This window comes from Sminthopsis crassicaudata, chromosome 5, assembly GCF_048593235.1.
Source record: "Sminthopsis crassicaudata isolate SCR6 chromosome 5, ASM4859323v1, whole genome shotgun sequence".
NCBI classification, from domain to species: Eukaryota; Metazoa; Chordata; class Mammalia; order Dasyuromorphia; family Dasyuridae; genus Sminthopsis; species Sminthopsis crassicaudata.
Genome location: NC_133621.1, coordinates 251,429,801 through 251,449,854, shown reverse-complemented (window position 1 = coordinate 251,449,854; position 20,054 = coordinate 251,429,801). Strand labels below are relative to the sequence as shown.

Genomic DNA, 20,054 nt, shown 5'->3' with positions numbered 1-20,054 from the left:
ATTATAGGCCAAGTATAAAATTTTCTCCCTTGCATTTTCACTGAAATGGCCTATTAGATGGCCTAGATTAAAACTGTTTCCTTCTCTCTATTTCCCCCAATCTTCTCACTCTATCTAAAAATTCACCATTTAATATCTTTTCTTGATTCTTTACCTATCTCACATTGTATCTCTTTCCTGTATGTATGCCTCTAATTACAAGGTATATAACATTGAAGAAGGATGCCTGAATCTTGGGGGATCCTAAGAATCTTCTATATTGCAAGCCTGTCACTTCTGCAGGACTGGTGATGTAATAGCTATATTTGGAAACCTAAGACCAGAACGTGTTCCTAAAGTGTCCAACATTGACTAAAGTGGCCTTGATAAGAGACCATGAAGGTTGTTATTCTGTGGGGACAGAATACTTTTTGGTACTTGACTTGTTGAACTCTATTTGGGGGAGATTTTTCTTAGTAGTGAAAGAGCAATGGCAATCTAGACTCATACAAGTATATAATGTAAAAGGGGGAAAAATGGCAGCAATGCTGCTAGGACAATTCAGTCTTTGTATTTGCATTGAGGAAGGTGCACACATGGCCCAGGGTTTGTGAAACCCTTCCATTCTGGTACAAATGTTGGGGACATAAATACTTGAATCTAGCGACCAAGTTTACATTTCTCAACTTTTTTAAAAGGTGCTATTTCTATATTTAAAAGAGCTGTATTTTTTTCCTTCATATAAAGCTGCTTGCTGTTTATATTATTGCACTGCTAGTTTTTTGTAGTTATTAATATTATTGCTACTTGTAGCTTTCTTCATATAATTTCTCCCTTCTCTTTTTCTATGTTCTCTATAACTGCATATAATTTTATTTACAACAAGCACACTGATTTTTTAAAAATTCTTCTAGAAAAACATTCAACTTTGTGAAATAGTAATAAAAAAGTTTGAAATAAGAAACAGTGGGTCTTTATTTTTGTTGTATGTTTTGTTCTATTTATAAGAGAGGGTTGAGTGAGATTAGTAATTCTTCAGAAGCATACTAATAAGTTTTCTATAAGTGTATTTTTTGGATTTTTTTTTAAATTTTTTTTGGTGTCTCTTTAGCACTCGCAGGAATTCTTGTTGGGCTTGTGTCCAATCTGCAATTTTTTTCAAGGCTTTGCTTGGATTTATTTTCATGTCTTCTGTGTTTGAATTTTTATCTTAGCTGTCACCATTATAATTTTCAATAATCAGATTCTTTTTTTGTTGTTGTTTGCCCATTTTTCCAATCTTTTGTTTAACTTTGAACTTTAAGTTAAAATTGGTTTGTGCTCACTAAAGGGGTGGGAAGGGATTTTCTCAAGCTTCAAGCATTTTCTTCCTGCTACTTTCAGAGTAGCTCTAGAGGTCTTCAAGTTTTGGGTACTTCTGAAGAAGGGACCCCGAAACTCTAAAACTTGAAGGAGAAAATCTTCAACTCTGCCTCAGTGAGGGACCCACCTGTGGGGAACAAGACAGTTACATTCTGTTATCTAGGTGGGGTTGGTTCAGTCCAAAAGAATTCCAACTTTATTGAATTAAAGAAACTCATTCAATTCTATTCAAATTCCTCAAGCTGAAACCCAGCTTGTAAATGAGCCAACTTGGGCTGCCACAGCCCCCACTGGGTCTGACCTGCTTGAGCTATTCCAGCTCCTACTAAGACCCAATATAATAGCTTCCTTCAACAAAGATCTTTTGCAGATGGAACTCGGTAGCTCACTCAACTGCCAGGACTTTCTGTGCACTGAGAACTGCATTCTCAATGCAAAACTCCGTTTTCCAATAGATCTATCACTATAGAAGTCAGTCTCTTAGTAAACTGATTTCTATCTAACAATAAACTTTCATTTTGCAACTAATATTTCGGTAATGAGTGAATTCTTTCACTCCTAAAACCTGCAGCTGATTTAAAGGTGATTCTTAACAACTCTCTTATAGCCACTAATCTAGGCTGCTGAAACAGTATCACTTCCAAAGTGGTGCAGTCAGAAGAAATGTGTGATCACTTCACTTTTGTGAGATCTGGGCTTTGATCCTTACCCAGAAGGCCTCTTCTCTCAACTCCAACCATTCCTCTGAAACCTGGAACTAGGTAATAAACAGTGGACGTGCCAAATGGAGCCCATTGCTGTGCCTGGTGCTAGCACAGCAGTCTCTTCATCTCTGCTCAGGTGTTCAATCCATTTACTGAGCAGAGCTCCCAGTACTGGTGCTGCTACCATAACTTCCACCAAAGCCCAGAGCTGGACTTCTTGTGCACTCCCAAGCCAGCTCCCAGCTCACTGTCATCATCCTCTCCCTCTGATTTTATAAGTTTTCCTGGGCAGGAAAAACATCTTAACCCAGCCTTTTATTGGTTTGCTGCTTTAGAATTCAGTTTGTTGCATTTTAAAGATATTTGAAGGAGAATGGTGGGAGATTTCAGCTTGAATAATCCCTTTTTCTTGGCTCAAATGTTATTTAAAAAAAAAAAAGTTACGATTTTATAACTGTTCACTTTCACAGTCACTTTTGTTGGTCATGAGTCCTAATGAGTTTTTTTTTCCCCTTTGGGTTGGATCTGTAATTTCATCAAGAGGAAGAACTCTATCAATGCAGTGAACATCTGCTCTGCAATTTACAGAGTTAATTGCCTGAGAAATAGGACTTGAATTCAGGTCTTGAATCATGACATCTCAGAAGTTGGCTAGAAAAACACCTAGTCTGCCAAAGCAGAAAAACCTCATAGTTGGCCATTCGGCAACCTTTTTGATCAATACAACCCCTCTTTATTCTTAGAAGAATGAAAATATCTTTAAAATTCTTCCAACTATGTCTTTAAAGAACACCTTATTGTTCCCTTAGTTTAATTGTTCTAGAGTGCAATTATTTGAAAGAAAAAAACAACTAAAATCAAGCTACCCACCAGGCTTATTCTATACAGGAAATAGTTCATAAACCATACTTTTACTTTCTTACTGGAATTTCTATTAAGATTTTTTTTTCCTTTGCATTGAATTAAAGCCCATAACAGTGGTTCCATAAATATTCAATTGAGCAGCAAAGAAAAGAGGGAAAGAAAAAGAAAACCAGAAAGAAGCATACAAGAAATGTAATTAAACAAGTGTGCCTTTACATCAAGTAAGAAGTTCACCTTAGAGACCAATGGTAGAAAGGGTCTTCTTCAAGACAATTTAAATCTGGCCCATCAGAAAGGATGGAGCTGGAAGGAACTTGAGAGCCTATCTGGTCCAATTCTTTCATTTGTAAATGAGAAAACTAAGGACCAAGAAGTTTACTTAAAAGTGACTTGTCCAAAATCACACTACTGGTGATCAACAAAGATGAGATTCCTCACCCAACTTAACCCTCCAAAAAATTTAATGAGCTGCCATAGCCAGAAGATGAGAGGAAAAGTGAAAAAGGCCTTGCACCCACTGAATGGACCCGCTTTGGTAAATTTCCCTGCACAGACATAGATGGGTTTATATGCAACACTAGAGGGAATCACATTTCTTAGACCTATTTGAATTTTTTATTATAAAGGGACAGCTAGGTCTTACAGTGGATAGAATGTCAGACTTGGAATCAGGAAAACTGAGCTTCCTAAGTTCACATCTGGACTCAGATAGCTGTATGATCCTGGTAAAGTCAACACTGTCTGCCTCAGTTTCTTCATCTGTAAAATGAGCTGGAGAAGGAAATAGTAAACCACGCCATTATCTTTGGTAAGAAATCCCCAAATGGGATCACAAAGAGTTGGAAAGGACAGAAAACAACTGAACAATAGCAATGGCCAGAAGAATTTGTCAATCAGTGGCCAATGCTCTGCGCTTTGCAAGATGCACAGAGACATACAATCAATTACTGAACCCAAACTAGAAACCTTAGTAACTAAAGGCAGGCTGCAGCAGGATGAATTTCAATAAAATTGGGAGGAAAAAAATGTATAAAGAAAAAACTTGTCCTTTTTGGTAGTAAATTTGTAACTAAACTGACCTTTTACCCTTTGACCCAGTTATATTTGGAGCATCAAAATAATCAATGAATAGATTGTTCATCTTAAATCAGAAAGAACTGAGTTCAAATTTGGCCTCAAACACTTAGAAATTATGTGACTCTGGGCAAGTCATTTAACCTCTACCTCAATTTCTTGAATTGTGAAATGAGGATAATAACATCTACCTCCCGAGGTTGTTATGAAGATAAAATGAGGTCATATTTATAAAGTTCTTAGCATAGTGCCTAAAATATAGTAGGTGCTTAAGAAATGTTTGCTTCCCTTTTCCCCTCCTTCCTATAACACTATTAAACTTTAGGTCACTAAAGAGATCAAACATCCATATGTACATAAATTTTTATAGCAGTTTTTTATAATAGGTAAAAACTGGAAACTAAAGGAGTGTTCATCTATTGGGGAATAGATAAAGAAATTATTGCCTATTAATGGAATGAAAAAGTATTATGCCATAAGAAATGATGAAAAAACATTTTTAAATGGGACCTCTGAGATCATGCAGAGCATAATGAACAGAACTATGAAAACATTTTATAAAATGGTAATAATATTTTTTAAAACTTGGAATCCTCATTGATATAATAAATCACAAGTCCAAAAGATGGAACACACTGTATACCTCCTGCCAGAGACTTCAAATGGAGAACAACATATACATTTTGGATAAAGTGCTGGACTTGGAGTCAGGAAAATTTGTTTTCCTGGGCAAGTCACGCAATCTTGTTTGCAATCTGCAAAATGAGCTGGAAAAGGAAATGTCAAAACAAAAGGTTTTCATTGCCAAGAAAACTCCAAATGGAGTCAGTCACACACTGAGAATTGGATATGAAAAGAGCTCAACAAAATTAGAAAAGATATATATGGATGTCTATTTACTCTTGAATTTCATGTATTTTCCCAATCATAAAACAGGTTGAGAGGCTGCTTGGTATAATGGACTCAAGAAGAGTCCTTGAGCCAGAATCCAGGAAGACCTACATTTAATAAAGACCATTTTTACATATGTGATTTTGAATCATCAACAGAGGCCAAATTCTCTTAGCATTTCAGTGTGCCTTACACATACTATCTCAGTTGAACTGTGATATCCTGTGAGGTATATGCTATTATTATCCCTATTTTACATACAGGTAAAGAAGCTAAGGTTAGGAATTTTAGCTACCTACAAAGATTATATGGCTTGGAAATGACCCAAGCAAGATTTGAACTGTCAGTCAGCATTTATTAAGCACTTACTATATGCCAGGCACAGTCCTAAGTATGGGGCATACAAAAAGAAACAAAAGACAGTCCTTGCGTAAATATTCCTGACTCCAAGTTCTATATCTATTTTTCAAGAGGAAAGCACCAAATTTAGAATTAGAACCTGTACTTACATTTCAACCTGATTACTTACTCTACAAGTGATAGATACTAGGTTAATTTAAAAGTCTCCGGGTTCCAATTTCTTCATCTCTAAAACAGGGGCAAGAAGAGGCACACTGGATGGGTCTTTGACCCATTTTAGCTCTAAATCTTTGGTTTCATGATCATCAGATGATGTATATTAGTAAAATACTAATTCCTAAAAGATTCTCAATGCATGATGACAGAAGACCCTATATACCATTTTCACACAAGTCCTACCCTTCTAGCTGTAGATTCCAGCATAAGCCACATGATGGCAGCAATGTCTAACAACAGCATGTCAAAAGCTGCAGTTTTATTTCAAATTCTAAATTTCAGTAGTAATCAATGTGTTAAATGGGAAGATTTGAGTTCCATTACATTAGAAAATGTAAATGTTGGTATCTTTTCGTCATTATATCATTTCCTTTATTTTCCAAATCTTAAAGCAAATTGAGAGACAGTATCATATAGTGGACAGAGAACCAGGAAAGTTCCTTTATCCAAAAGCCATGAAGACCTGGGCTGTAGTCCTGTCGCTAATAAAATCTGATTTTGTGACTCTAGACAAAAAAATCTCACAATTTTCTAAGCCAAAAGTGTCAAGCACATGAGGGCACCTAACATCCTTGAGTACCCAAAATAGACTAAAATGAAATTGGTAAATATTTAACAAAATAGATAAAAATACAATAAAACATAGATTATATTAATATATGATTTTCTAAGTCAATTTATGCCTGTCCCTCCAGGCATCCTTATAAATGGTTTTATGCCTTTCCCTACTTCTATTTTAATTTAATTCTTCTCTAAGAAACTTTTAAGATTATAAATTGCAAAGAGTTTCCTTACCTTTGAGTTCTTTACATAAATAAAATTAAAGGTCTGGTCTCTATCCCTAAGAAACATTATAAATATGCTTGTTATATGACTCTAGGAGTTATGTAAATCCCCTCTATCCACCTAACATAACATAAAGTTAGGTATTTTCATTGAGTATTTTCATCAGCATCACTATTCCCAGGCACATATCTCATTATCAGCTCTGGCTCTGCTTTGGTTGCTAAGCAACTAAAATAGCATTATGGGGTATGAATATTAGCTGCCCTCATTTTCTTTAATGAGACCAAGGCTGTAGCCCAAATTATCTTTTTCTACCTTCATAGCTGAAGAGGTTGAACAAGACTTATCTCCTTAATGAAATGAATCACATTTTTGATTTATTAATAAAGATAAAGGAAATCTGAGTTGAACTAAAAACAATGAAATATTTCTCAAGCATTTTAATTAAATAGTAACTACTTATATTGTTTAAAATTTATCTGTTGGAATCACCATTTTTGCTTTACTCTTTAAAAAAAAAAGGATTTATCTGAGATGTATGAATGAGTACACTCTCTATGAATCCTGTGATATTAAAGAAAATAACACAGACTTTAAGTTATAAGCCTTGAAACTGGAAATAATATGATATAGTGGAAAGAATGCTGATTTTGGAGTTAGAAGCTCTTGGTGTAGCAAATAACTTTGATGCTTCCTACTAGAGTGACTCTGGATTGGTCACTTTCTAAGCCTTGGGTCCAAGTCTCCTCATGTATGAAATGAGGGGACTGGTTGAGATGACTTCTTCAGTCCCTTCCAATTTAGCAGTCTTTGTATTTATGTGTATGCATGTATATAATCTGCACAGGAGGGATTTTTAGTCAGCCAATAAACAGATGTTAACTATGTACTAGGCACTGTGTTAAACTAAGTTCCAAACCTCAGTTGAAATTAGCATTCTACAGGGATGTCATAGATTTCCTGCACAACAGTTAGATGATCCTAACAATCAATTTTCAAAGTATGTTCTCAGGGCTTCTGAAGGTTCCCAAGACTCTTAGGGGTTCTGTGAGGTCAAAACTATTTTCACAATAATTTTTAAAGGATGAATATTAAAGTATATAATCTACATAAACAAGACTGGGGTGGAGGGTATTCTTATTTATCTTCTTATTTCTTACAAAATTATAATTTGTAACACTATAAATGGATCCTGAGACCAAAAAGTTTGAGAAACACGGATCTAAACTAACTTCTCACAACCTGGCCCCTATCTTTCTACTCTTGTTATATTATTACTCACCTTCCCTCACTTTACAATCTGAACAAACCATCCTCTCCTCTTCATCTACCATTTTCTATCTCTGGGCATTTGAAATGACCTTTCCCCATTCCTAGTATGCCATCCCTTCTCACCACCACCTCAAGAATTCTTCTCTTCCTTCAAGATCCAGTTCAAATACAACCTTCTGCATAAGGTCCTGGTCCCACCTCTCCCCACCATCCATTAGTATCTTCCATCCCTAAATATTTTGTATTATTTTATATTTATTATCTTCTTATGTCTCTCCTGAAAGAACATAAGCTTCTTGGGGTTTGTTTCAATCTGCTTATTTGTATGCTTAGCACCTGGCAGGATAACACAGAGTTAGGTATTTTCATTGAGTCACTATTCCCATGCACATAGCTCATTATCAGCTCTGGCTCTGCTTTAGTGGCTAAGTAACTAAAATAGCATTGTTAGGTATGAATATTAGCTGCTTAATGAACAGGCTGGATCAACTGATTGATATCCACTATGCCACACTACCTCCCCATTTTACAGATGAGAAAATGGAGGAGCAGAGAAGTTAAAGGACTGCCTAGAGGACCTCCAGCTTACATTTCAGTTTACTTAATTCCTACTTTCAGCTTCAGTACTAGCCACAGAATGACCAATTAAAAACATCACAGAATAGGCTAGGAAGGAAAAATGGGAACTGGACATACCTTCCTTAGTTTGCCAGTCATACCTAATTTGAACTTCTTCTGATATGTCTACAGGAGATATGACAAATATCACAGCTCAACAGAGTAAATTTTAACCCCAAAAAGAGACCAAAGAAAAAGAAAAGGTCATATTATATATACACATATTTACATACAAGTATGTAGAAAAATGTTTCTAATTACTTTCTTTGTGGTGACAAAGAACTAGCAACAGGGAAGACATCAATTTGGAAATGGCTGAACAGACTGCAATATACTAATATAATGGAGTATTATTGTATGATAAGAAATAAAAAAAGGGAATAGTTTCATTCAAGAAAACTTGTATAAACTGGTGGAGTAAACTGAATAGAACTAGTAAATCAATTTATAGAAACATTTCCAAAGTGTGCAATTTTGAAAGATTTAAGAACTATGATCATCATGGTAGTCAATCATGATTTCAAAAGACAGAGGTCATGCACCTCCAAACAGAGAAATGATGGACCAAATATGTAGACCGAGACATCTTTTTTGATATAATTGATATAGGAATTTGTTTTGCATATACATATATATGTGTGTATATATATATATATATATATATATACATACATATATACATAATATACATACATGTGTATTATACATGTTTACATAGATCAACACATATATGGAGATATAGACATATTTGTACATATATAGATATATTATATATGTGTGTGTGCATTTGATTTTCTTTCCCCCCCATAGGAATTAGGAAGGGAGAAGGAAAGAAAGTAATGCTTATTAATTGAAAAATAAAATAAAAATTTAGTTTAAAAAAAAAAATCATTGTAGAACAAGTTCTGAAAGGACATAGACTTCTTCCTGCATTCTCTTCTCTTGTTCCAATCATATAGTCAAGAACCCAAAAAGGAGAGTGTTAAAAGATATTCAAGGACCTCCCAAATTAATTGGGTTATCATGGGTATAATTGGATCAATTTCTTTAAGTTTTTAGTTCATATTTGTTTCTGTTACTTAGATTTAGAATATGGCTTGGATGGAATCAGTGTCCTTTCTTCATAGAATTTAGTAGCATTGTGGCATGGCAAAGGAGGTTATATTTGAGGGGTTGGGGTACCAGCAGCAGCTGTGGGTCTAACAGTGGCCAGATGCTCTATTAGAAAGGGGTACAGCATTTACTCAATGGTTTGCTGGTTATGTAAGCTGACACCAGCAGAAAGCTAGATCTTCAATAATTTTTCATTTCCAGAGACAGAATGTACAAATCACTTTTCCTGATTTTCTTGAAATTTTACCCTCTGCATTCCAAGCTGAACATAGGCTAAATTTGACTGGGGAATTAACATTGACATTCTACTACCAAACATGTTTTGTTGGGAAATTTGTCCCAGACAGGAAAAGGGGCAATGATGATAAAAGCCAGAGCTTGAACCATGAAGCTCTGACCTAAGCTTTCTCAATAGGCACAAAGATTGTATAAATCTCATGCATTGTGAGTTCAGACATATATCTCTCAGGAAACATAAACACTGCCTTTTCTTACTCCTATCTCCTTAAATGAGTTGATTAGGGAAGGAACCCCGATTTCATAGGCATGGAGGGAACTCCCAGAATGGAAAATCTCTCCTTAGTATATCACAGAATTTCAAAGTTGAAGTTCCCTCTAAAGCCAAGTAGTTCAAAATCTATACCCCAAAAGGAATATTCACTGTAACAAGGGTTCATACAGTCTCTATATGAAGTCAAAAAGGAATCTAGCTAAGCAATTCGTTTCACTCCTGGGCAGCTCTAAATATTAAAAAGTTGTTGTTTTTTTCCCTTCCAAATATTAATGCTAAAATTTGGTTGAGTAACTTCCACTCATAGCTTCTATCTCTGCCCTATGGGGCTAAATAGAACTTTCCCACAAGACAGTCTTTCAAGAACTTGAATACAAGACCTCCGGAATTGAATGGGACATCTAGAAATTAAGCAATATGTGTCACAGACAGGATGTGAACCTAGGTTTTCCTGCCTCCAAATCTAGCCCTTTAGATTCTATCTCCAAGCTGCCTCTAATGATATAATATTTTAAATGTCTGTATACTACCTTAATGGGGTCATGTATAGGCAACAGTATAAAATAGTCAAAGTTGGTTTTGAGTGTTCCATCTTTTCCCAAAATACCTTTGTGCTGGTCCTACTGTGGTTCTTCACATACACCTAGTCTTTCCAACTGTACCCCAAACTCTAGACCTTCATCTGTATCCCCCAATTAAAAGCAGTGGTTTTTTTTAGCAAACAAGTTAATTTGAAGAACCAATTCAAGTTAACTACCCCTGAAGAAAATATGTATTTAAACCTCTGGTTAGGACAGTAAGACTATAAAAGAAAAGACTAAAGAAGAGTCCCACTCTCCCAAATCAATTCAGCAAACATTATTAAGCAATTAAGCAATGAGAGTGCCAGGTACTCTCATACATATTCTTAGCAAATGTCTAAAAGGATACTAGATATAACATTGGTAAAGACCAAAGCAGAACAGAAATAAGTTATTCCATCTAATTTAGGCCTACAACCAGAAGCCAACAGAGGTTAGAAAAATCCTTTCCCACCAGAGAATTCATATAAGTTAAGAAGTCTATAAGTAAGGAAGAAATCAATGTAAGCTAAAACTGAGAGGGCTGGAAGAGGAATCCATCAGGGAAACCAGAGCCAGTTCCAATTAATGAGTCTGATGTCAGAGCCCAGTTCCATAGGTCACTGTGGAGGGAGACAATTCCAAGCTGAGAACTGGAAGATTCACTAAGAGACAAAGCCAACTCAGTAACTAGGTGCCTATAAATTGAGAGTGCTTTCAGAGGACCTAAAACCAATGAGCATCTAATATCTGACTGAGATGTGTCAGTACTACAGCAAGGGACAGAACTAGTTCCTAAGCGGGAGTACAGCAATGATAAAATCACTAAATAAATACTTATTTGTTTAGCACTTACTATATATATGCCAAATAGAAATGGGCTAAGATCATTATCCACAGTGTACTGCCATGAAATTTAGAAAGGAGCCAGGGATTGAGACAGAAGATGTATCTTTTGTAACAGCCAACCCCAACCACAATGGCAGGAGTAAATCTACATTACAAAGGACCTGAAACCAACCAGGGCCCAGCCAATTCATGCAAGAATAGCAAAAGGGAACTGATCCAAATAAAGAATCCCAATCTATGGATAAGATGATAGGAACAAATAATGATGAATGTTGGAGGGGATGTGGGAAAACTGGGACACTAATGCATTGTTGGTGGAATTGTGAAAGAATCTAGCCATTCTGGAGAGCAGTTTGGAACTATGCCCAAAAAATTATCAAACTGTGCATACCCTTTGATCCAGCAGTGCTACTACTGGGCTTATATCCCAAAGAAATACTAAAGATGAGAAAGGGGCCTGTATGTGCTAAAATGTTTGTGGCAGCCCTTTTTGTAGTGGCTAGAAACTGGAAAATGAATGGATGTCCATCAATTGGAGAATGGTTGGGTAAATTATGGTATATGAATGTTATGGAATATTATTGCTGTGTAAGAAATGACCAACAGGAGGAATACAGAGAAGTTTGGAGAGACTTTCATGAACTGATGCTGAGTGAAATGAGCAGAACCAGAAGATCACTGATACACTTCAACAACAATGCTGTATGAAGATGTATTCTGATGGAAGTGGATATCTTCAATATAAAGAAGATCCAACTCACTTCCAGTTGATCAATGATGGACAGAAATAGCTACACCCAGAGAAGGAACACTACTGTCTTTCTACCCAGGTTACTTATACCTTCGGAATCCAATTCTTAACATGCAACAAGAAAATTGGATTTACACACATATATTGTACCTAGGTTATACTGTAACACATTTAATATGTATGAATGTATGGGATTGCCTGTCATCTAGGGGAGGGAGTAAAGGGAGGGAGGGGAAATTTTGGAAAAATTAATACAAGGGATAATGTTGTAAAAAAAAAATTACTCATGCATTTGTACTGTCAGAAAAAAAAATTATAATTATAAAATTAATTTAAAAAAAAAAAGAATCCCAATCTAAGAACTGCAAAGATAAGCAAAGAGAAGGGAAAAAAAACAACAAATGAAAAGATCCTGTAAGTTCAGAGAAGCTCAATAAGAAAAACTGAATCTATATTCTTCAAAGGATCTTCTCAAGAGGTTTGCCATTTTCTAGTGTTGAAAATTCATTTATTCAACACAACTTCTATTCCAAATAATAAAAATAATAATTTCCATTTAAGGGCAAAAATTAGAGCATAGGCTTGCACAATTAAGTCCACTACTGGAGACTTTGAACTCTAGAAGCATAAATTAGTCAAGTTGCTTAAAGAACAACAAAAAAATCATTTGGAGCAAAATGTCCAAATTTTTTTTAAGTTAAAACTCTAAAAATTCTAAAAGTTCTACATGAGATCCTTCCTGATTCTGCCAGGTATTAGGGCTCTTCTCTTGCTTTCCCCTCCAATTATTTTTTATTTATTCTGTGTATATTTGGTATTGACTGATCTATTTACATAGTGTTTCCTTCAAGTGGAATATAAGCTCCTAAAAGGCAGGGACCATATGGGGTCCCTTTGTATCCAAGGCACTTAGAATAATATCCAACACAGAGTAGTCATTTAATAAATGTGGATTAAATTAAATTGAACTGAGTTGAAATTCTAGGTATCATCATCCGTAGAATAAAGTAAAAATGGAAAGTTTTTTGTTTTTTTTAAAATAGTCTTTGTACTAAAAAGTCTCAAGAGGTTTCTCCTTTCATTGTTTTCTACAACCAACAGGAATCCTATTCAGTCGCCTTTACTCCATATCTAGAGAACTGGCAAATATTACTTCTCTTAATTGAATCAGATGAGCAAAATTGATTTTTTTAAAGCCTCACTAAAATGTTAAAAGTAAAGGGAGTTGTTATTCAGTCATCCATTTGTGTACAACTCTTTGTGACCCTCTGGACTATATTATCCCTATAATGTCTTTAGGTTTCTTTGGCAAAGGTACTAGAGTGGTTTGCCATTTTCTTTTTCAGTGGATTAAGGCAATGAAAATAGTAAGATAAGAATAACATATAATGAAATATGGGGTCTAGTAGATTCCACAGTTTTCCACCTCTATCATCTACCTGCTCTGTGTTGATTAGGATTAGGATTATTAATCCTAGTTTAAAATACCCCACCTTCCATATACCTTTCATGAAATTATTTTAACATTAGAGGTAGAAGAGATTTTTTTGCTTTTTTAAAAATGCCTAAGAAGATATTATTACAAGTAGCTATTTGCCAATAATCTTGTACTGTCTCCCCAATGTTAAAGTAACAAAAATCATTTTTTTAATCCTCGTCTCAGAAGTCAAATTAGTAGTCCAATTTTATGAATAGCTTATCTAATACATTAAGCTATGCTCCAGTTCACCTTAACTATTTCAATGTTTCCAGGAGTAATTTCAACATCTATTTTGTTACTAAACATCAAAATCTGCATCCTTTTAACAGTAGCAGTTAACAATTTAACCCCATCTCTTTGGGAGTACTTCACTTATGCATATTGTCTCCATTTGTTCCTTTCTGATTTTTATTTAAAGACAAGAATTAGAAGAAAGGTGGAATTGAATTAAGTCTAGACTTTGATCCACCCTTGTTTAGCACATGTACCTATGTAATTCTCACCCCTACCTAGGAATGAACAATGACCCAGCTTGAGTTTGTCATTAATCAGGACAAATTTAAAAGGAATTTAATATGTCTCTTCTTTCTTTTAGTAATTCTGAAAATCTTAAGAGGAAAGATCTCTATAAATGGGTGACTTTTTATGAAACACAAACATAGAGAGGAAGATGATTTGTAACCAATTGAAAGATGTTTACTTTTTAGCATTTCCTTTACTTTCAAATTTCAGATCTGAAGCTTTATGCACATTTGTTCTGAAAGAAATAGGAACAAACTGAGTCCTATTATCTCAGTCCCTTGCTAATGTCTTCTCCACCATATGTTTATACGGGCCTTGAAAATACGGGAGGCAGCAAGCAGAATTGGGATGAATTATGTCTAAGATTTCTCTCTAAAAACTTTTAGAAGTATAAACTGTTTACTTCTGTCATTATTCTTAAATTATCCCATAGAAACCATTTTATGATATAATAAGACTTATTTTACTCAAATGGTTCAATTGAAAAATTGAAGAATGACTCAAAAGAGAAAAGAGGAATTGAGAAAAGAATAAGTACAAAGTAGGCAACACAGAACTTAGTGTTGGAAGAAATAAGCTTATAGCAGATTCTTTAACAAAATTGAGGTCATGATCCATGTGATTACAAAGATGTTAAAATTTTCCAATTAACAAATTTATACTACATTTGAAAACATTGCAAACTATCTTAGATGCAAGATTTGAGAGAATGGAAAATTTTATTATAATAATAATTATCATCCTAAGAATTTGGACAGATAGATAATAAAAGAATTATTAGTTTCAATTTTACAACTTGAGGAAATTGGGACTAAGTGACTTAACTTTCCTATGATCACATGGCTAATTTCTCCTGCCTCTCAATCAAATTCTTTTTGTACAACACTAGGCTGCTTGTCCTTTGTTTTTTTTTTTTTTTTTTTTGGTTTTTTTTGGGGGGTTTTTTTGAGGCTGGGGTTAAGTGACTTGCCCAGGGTCACACAGCTAGGAAGTGTTAGACCAGATTTGAACTCCGGTCCTCCTGAATTCAAGGCTGGTGCTCTATCCACTATGCCATCTAGCTGCCACCTAGCTGCCCCCTTTGTTTTGTTTTTGGTGTTGATAGTGGCTATGTTTATTGTTTTTAATCCCTTAAATGAAGGGAGGCTACATGACAGAATGAATAGAGGAAGACTTGGATTCAAGTTCTCTTTAGTGCATGCAAATCATTTAATGTAAATGCCTCAGGCAGCTTTCCAAGACTTTGGTGTATGTACATCATGGCATTGACAAAGGGAATTTGAGGACTTCCCTATATTAATAAAGTCACAAAAGGAGATGTTAGCTGGGACTCTAGTGCAAAGGTAAAGACAGCAAGATGTATTAGGAATAGTCCTGGAATAAAGGCAGCTAGGTGGCTTTGTAGATAAAGCAATTGGCCTAGTCAGGAAGATCTGAATTCAAACTTTACCTCAGGCACACTTAGTAGCTATGGGACCCTGAGCAGTCACTTAAATTCTGTCTGTCTCAGTTTCCTCAACTGCAAAAATGGGGGAAATAACAGCACCTATTTCCTAGCATCATTATGAAGATCAAAGGTAATAATACTTGTAAAGTGTTTTGTAAATATTATTAAAGTACTTGGTGGTAGTGGTGGTGATATTGAATTGTTTCAGTCATGTCTAACTCTCCATAACTGTATTTGAAGTTTTCTTGGTAAGGATACTAGAATGATTTGTCATGTCCTTTTCAAGCTTATTTTATAGTTGAGGAAAATGAGGGAAAACATGGTTAAATAACTTGCCTAAGGTCACATATCTATTAAGCCTCTAAGGGCAGATTTGAACTCAGGTCCTCCTGCCTCCAGGATCAGTGAGTGCTCTATTGACTATACCCCATAGTGATAGTGTTAGCAATAGCAGCAGTAGTGGTGGTAAGCAACACTATATAAAAGCTAATATCGTTATTATTTAAGTCAAAAGGCTCAAAGTCCTATTTCCTATCACTTACTTCAAGTGTGAGCATCAGGGGTCTACAATATGGCAGAATAGGCTTAAATGATGTCCAAGGTACCTAGCTAGTACTAGTACTAATACCTCTGATCATAGTTCCAACTTGCTTCTCGTTTTTTTTTTTTACATTTCCCTTCTCATACTCTATTGTAAAGTTCTGTTGTCTCTCAATTGTAATCCTTCTCTGGGAGGAGATTTCTTTTCTGTTAATCCTTTTCTCTGTGAGCAGGTTTCTTGGGAGGCTTCTGGAGCCTCCAGCCAGAGCAAAAGTAGAATCTCCAATCCTCTTCTTCCTGAATCCTGGCTCTAAATCTCCTCCAGTTTCCCTGAAGTTCTCTCAGGAAGTCTTGTCTTTCCCCAATCCAGATTCCTTCTCCAGACTCAATGTTGCCTCTTTTTATCCTCCCAGAGAATGGGCTTGTGGGTACTCCCAGGGGCTTGTGGGAATTACTTACAACCAATGAACTTGCTGCTTTTAAAGGTGTGAATTCTGAGCTAGAGAATTGTTAAGTACCAATTTAGCACCTAGTAAGAACCTAACACTCTATAGTCCAGCCTACTGGTTTCCTACCTATTCCTCATACAAACACTTCCTTTCCCTCAAGACTTCAACTAGCTTCTCACCTTTAGCTTGATTTCTTGGCATAGCTTTGGACTCTGCATATTAAATGCCTCTGTCTGTCTCTGTCTCTTGTGTCTCTGTCTCTGATTTTTTTTTCTCTCTCTGTTTCTGTCTGTCTCTCTGTCTCTGTCTCTCCTTCTCCTCTTGCTCTTCTTCCTCCTTTCTTCCTCTCCTGGCTCTTTCTGTTTTTGTGGCTTTCAGTCTCTCACTATCCAACTTTCACAATTGATTATTTCATGTTATCTGAAGTCATAGTTTATTCCCCTCAATAAACACACACACACACACACACACACACACACACACACACACACACACATCATTTCATGTTCCATGCCAAGAATGTTCTTCCTCCTGACCACTGCCATATTGAATAGCTTGAGGATTCTGCTCCTACGAAAGGCTTCCTCAGTCTCCCAGCTCATCAGTGCTTTCCATTTTTAAGGCTATATTTTGTCTATTCTGTATTTGTCTTATCTATGCCAATGTGTATATCAGTTGTCTTCCCCCATTAGAAAGTGAACTCCTTGAGAGTAAAGACTATTTTGGCCTTTTCTCCGCAATCTCAGTGTACAATACCTAGCAAACAGACTTTGATAAATGCTTATTGACTAGCTGACTGAAACTTTCTGTTTTATCTTAGAGACAATGAATACCAAATACTTCTAATCACAGCATTTAACAAATACATAATTGGTAGATTCATAGATATCCTGATCAATGTCAACTCATTTTATTTTTTTTTTTGCTACCTTTAGCAAAGGGTGTCATTGGGATATCTGTTCATTAACAAAGATATTTATATACCTAGAAAGACAATTCAATTTTTCTCTAAATCACAGAATAATTTCACCTTTCTTTCTTTCATTTACATATAATATCTTTTCTTACATCAATTTCATTTTCATCATTTACTTCAACACTTTGAAAAACTGTTATTGTACAGGTATGGACACACCCTCTGCAGACTCTGATTGGATCTCCTCTATAACTGGAAATTTCCAAAATCAAAAAAAATTAACTCACTAACCATTCTGGTAAAGAGCTTCCCTGAACTTGGATTGGTCCTTGGACACAAGACACAGTTCATCAATAGACATTAGTCTTAGCAACTTTGTAGAAACTGCCCTGTTTGAGAAACAGCAATATCTCCACATAACAATGAGGCCATGAGGTGAGGGGAGAAGGGGAAAAGGACTTCCTTTTGGGACTGGGGGTAATAAGTGTCACCATCAGAAATAAGGATAGTCCTTATCTTTTCCTCCTTATAAAAGTACTCCCAACATAAAACAAGGAATCCTTTTTCCCTGATGTTGTACACATTTTTCTTAATTGTATTCACTAGCACACTCTCAAAGCTTTGTAATCCACCCTTCTTAAAATAAGGCTAGAGAGAGTGCATTGGGGCTCCAATAAAGGACATTTAAAGTTAAATTTTATCTGAGTAAGATTTTCTTCTGGCATCCAAAGCCTTCTGATTTACCCATAGGCAATTTCTCTTGCTATTTGCAAGACCAGATTTCACTATGGCTACCAACCAGAATGATTTTTGCAACTTGTCCATAATTACTTAGAGCCAAATAGACAGGAGTGTGACAACAAACCGGTTGGTCAATCACCCAGCCATATGACTGGAAGGCCACCTGCCCTTCCACACTAACTGTTAATTCCTGCTGTGCCTGATTTTAAATGAGTTCAGCAAACAGGCAAGTTTTCTAACTAGTTGATATTAACCCAATGAATGAATAACTTAATTGGTTTACCTAGGTTGGTCATGCTATGTGGCCAGGATCTGGCTGAGATCTTATAGTTATTAGATCTCAGAATCTTCCCATAGGGAGTAACATAGACTACTTGACCTAGATAACAAGAACTTCTGTGGAACTTCAGCTGACTTTTCCAGTTTACCCTTAAGTCAGGGGTGGGAGGAGGAACTCAGACAAAGGAAGCCTTGACCTTCATCTGGCCCATAAAAGTGTATTATTTGCCAAAACAGGAAAATCCTAATAAGGCCAAATCAATTCACTTTTGGCAGGAGGCAGAACTATTCTTGGCATTTCAAAAAACTTAGTTAACAAGTAACACTTGCAAACACAGTTCTATTCCCCCAGTTGCCAGAAACCCACTGACTTCCATCTTGGGTTTTTTTTTTCCCCACCTAGTCTTGAGACTCCTAGAGTCATCTTCTACTGATGAATCCATCTGCTCCCCATTTGGTCTACTCTTATCTCTGCCTATCATCTCCAAGTTGGTGTCAAAATATGATTCTTAGTTCTACTTATTATTGGTTATAATTCACAAATCACAAATTGTAAGAAAGTGTTTCCTTCCCCTTAATCCATGGTGGTAGTGGTGGTGATATTGAATTGTTTCAGTCATGTCTAATTCTCCATAACTGTATTTGAAGTTTTCTTGATAAGGATACTAAAATGATTTGTTATGACCTTTTCAAGCTCATTTTATAGTTGAGGAAAATGAGGGAAAACATGGTTAAATAACTTGCCTCTAAGGGCAGATTTGAACTCAGGTCCTCCTGCCTTCAGGATCAGTGAGTGCTCTATTGACTATACCCCATAGTGGTAGTGTTAACAATAGCAGCAGTAGTGGTGGTAAGCAACACTATATAAAAGTTAATATTGTTATTATTTAAGTCAAAAGGCTCAAGTCCTATTTCCTATCACTTACTTGTTCTCAGCTTCAAAGCTCCATCTTCTGGCTAATTTTGGTAGCATGCACAACATGCACCACCCTCTCTTAACTCTACCTTGTCTTTTGCTTATGGGGTGAATCAAGGATTCAACTGAATGATGCAATAGTAGAGTCCTAGTATCACAGAACCATTATGGGTTAAGAGAAAGAAGGGACTTTAGAAGTCATCAAATCCTCTCACTGTATAGTGACATAAAGGTCACTTGCTTAGAGTCATATATGTGACTGAGGCAGGATTTAAAGAGACCTTCCTAACTCAAAGTTTAACATCCTGTCCACTGTACCACACTTGTTCAGGCAGGGCAAAAAGAGATCTGATGAGTTTGGAGGGATCATAGTTTTGGAGACAGAAGGAAGTTCAGAAGCCATTCCTCTCCCATTTTACAAATGACACAAAGGAGGCCTGGGAAAAAGAAGGGACTTCTCCAAGATTACATAAATAGCAAATATTAGAAGGACTTTCAAACTCTGATCCTGACTCCAGGGGATTTCTATGCAGTTTTCTGCTAGTCTTCATGGGAAATTAAATTACTCTGCACCCCATTATATCCTGCCAAGATGATGGAAACCACATATAATATGGTTTGACAGACTTACAATTTGAACAGCATGAGACAAAAGATAGACTGGAGCAATTATTTGGAAAATTTAGAAAAAGCTAACATTCTGATGGAGTTGTGAACTAATTCAACCATTCAGGAGAGTAATTTGAAAATATGTGCCAAGGACTATTTTTCTTTGATCCATAAATACTACTACTAGGTCTGTATCCCAAAGACATAATAAAAAAGGGGAAAGAACCCACACATACAAAAATACT

The 20,054-nt window shown here is 35.8% G+C and overlaps 1 long non-coding RNA gene across 2 annotated transcripts; it reads right to left on the bottom strand.

The window, feature by feature from the left end:
- Positions 1–929: 929 nt before the first annotated feature.
- Positions 930–19,297, bottom strand: LOC141544532 (uncharacterized). Of its 2 annotated transcripts, none has more exons than XR_012482640.1 (2): positions 19,211–19,297; positions 930–1,468 (listed from the first exon to the last, which is right to left on the bottom strand). It is a non-coding gene; the product is annotated as an uncharacterized LOC141544532 (long non-coding RNA). The 2 variants fall into 2 exon arrangements; XR_012482641.1 differs by lacking the exon at positions 19,211–19,297 and adding an exon at positions 6,246–6,384.
- Positions 19,298–20,054: the final 757 nt, after the last annotated feature.